Source organism: Trachypithecus francoisi, unplaced genomic scaffold (assembly GCF_009764315.1).
Source record: "Trachypithecus francoisi isolate TF-2019V2 unplaced genomic scaffold, Tfra_2.0 Contig01469_ERROPOS205013, whole genome shotgun sequence".
Lineage (NCBI taxonomy): Eukaryota > Metazoa > Chordata > Mammalia > Primates > Cercopithecidae > Trachypithecus > Trachypithecus francoisi.
Genome location: NW_022681434.1, coordinates 148311 through 150896, shown reverse-complemented (window position 1 = coordinate 150896; position 2586 = coordinate 148311).

Genomic DNA, 2586 nt, shown 5'->3' with positions numbered 1-2586 from the left:
TCCCTATCCCCACCCAAGACATCACCCTCAATAGCTTGCTGATATCTGAAATTCTTTTAGCAATAGAAAAAGGCTTAAATTTCCAACTAGAGGTCAGGTTTCAAGGTAAATAGTCCTGGGAGAGAGAGCCCTATGGCCAACACTCTCACTCAGATAGAATGGCTGAGAGCAATTTATTTGGGGATCCAGGTTTCGATGGCAGAACAAACGCACTGGCTTCCTCAGACAAAGTGAGGAGAGAAGGTTGGGGATTACAGGCAGAATGAAAACAGAGGCTGCAGATAATGAGAACAAATTTACTATCTTTCCAATTTGGCTGCAATGACTGCTATAAGGCTGGGCTGTAGAAATGGTTGCATTGTTAAGAAATCTGATATTGTGCTTAATTTATACCAGGTGATTTTCAAATAATATTCACCTGTTCCCACATAGGCTTTTTTTTTTTTTTTTTTTTTTTGAGGTGGAGTCTTACTCTGTCACTCAGGCTGGAGTGCAGTGGAACCATCTTGACTCACTGCAACCTCTGCCTTCCGGGTTCAAGTAATTCTCCTGCCTCAGACTCCCAAGTAGCTGGGATTACAGGTGCCCATTACCATGCCCGGCCAGTTTTTGTATTTTTAGTTGAGAGGGGGTTTCACCATGTTGGCCAAGCTGGCCTTGAACTCCCCACGTTAAGTGATCCACCTGCCTTGGCCTCCCAAACTGCTGGGATTATAGGCATGAACCATTGTGCCTGGTCAATATAGGCATTCTGATCCTCACTTTATAGAGAAGAACACTGGGATTCAGTGATGAAACTTGCCCAATGTTATAGCACTAGTATGTTGTGAGCCTGGGATTTGATAGCAGGTCCATCTGGCTTCAAAGACTATATTCTTCCCACCCTATTAAAAGTCCTTATTAAATATATCTTCAAATAGGACAATATTTGCTGCCTGAGAGCACTCAAGAGTTTCATGAAGCAAATCAGAGAGTTTAAGGATGATTAAAAATCTGTAGTTTCAAGATTTGTGCCATGATGGTGATGTCAATAATACTGATAATAAAAATTAGAATAGAAATCATTCATTAATTACATACTTATTGTGTGAATAATATAGGTCAGCTGCTGCGATGCAATTTATATCATGTCTGCCTAACAGGATCACAAAATGGCATTATTCTCATTTAACCAGTTGGAAACTAGGGTTTACAGAGTACAAATAATTTGCCTAAAATCCCACATCATGAAAATGATGGGGAGGTCATTCAATCCTATATTTGTCTGACTTCAAACTCATGCTGCTAATCATCACATCGTATTGCCTCCAGCAGAGCACTGGTAGAAAAGACATCTGGATATGCACTAGTCATTAAAGAGGTGGAATCTGTAATTTCTCAAAAGCCTTTGCATAGCTGTATTGCTTCAGTCTTTAATCAGATGATCAGAAGAGAATAGAGTGACCAGGAAATCAGTTACTGGATTTACAAAGGCAGCTTCCCAGAAGGTAAATTTCTCTGGGTCCCAGGAAAAACCAAATAAGACCCTGGCGAATGTTTTTGATGGACTACCTAGTTTCCATCAATAAGGGAAAGGTTAAGGCAACTATGGTACGCATTATTGAAAATAATATGTAGTAAATAAAATAAATTCATTAAAAGCTTATGATATAATTTTTAAAGGACATAATAGGAAATTGTATATAGGTATATTTATAACTATTTATAAAAATGCAGATTACTGTTATTTTTTAAATCTTGAAGAATGTGCTCATAGCTGGGACGCAGGCCAGATATTCGGCAAAACTGTGAGAGAACATTTTCCTAAAGAGGAAAGTACAAACACTAGGGAATAATAATAATGATGTCCACCTAAATTATTTCATGTGATACAAAAATTACATAAAACACCTGGCACATGTGTACTCATCTGCAAGATCTTGGAGGAGATGATTAACACACGTGTGCACACACACACACACGCACACACAAACTGCTTAGTGGAGTCTGTAAGCATTGATCTTACCTAGTTCAGTGATAAATTCAAATAATGTCAGCTCCTTGGTATGAAATAATTTTTCATTTTCTCTCCAAAAGTCTTAGAGCTGGAACAGTGAGAAAAGTAGTGAGGTCAACCCTGAAGTGGAGAAGAGACACATTCTCTGTTTTTCACCAACCACAAGGCAACAACAAGAGTATCGCCCTTTACCCACCAGGTTGGGAACCCAGGGGACTGGTGCAGGAAGTTTGTGGTGAGAGAGAGTTAGGGAGTAATTACTGTATTTCCCTTAATATTCCCAGTCGAGATGTGCCTTTGCCAGACACTAAAGACAGTCAACTCATATGGGAATATAAATAAGAACTTTTATTATGTACATTTTTTATTTATAAAGAACTTTCACATCTATAGGATTTTTTAACAATCACAATAATGTTTGATGTAGATACTATATTTCCCATTTATTGAGTTTGACAATGTCTCAAAAGTAAATGGCTAAATGAGTATTCAAACGTAAACATATTAACTTCAAACCTAAAGCCTGGTTTCGTTCTAGGTTTGTTCAATGTTGCCTTCCTTATATTAGTGAGCTCTATATTTTAAAGAAT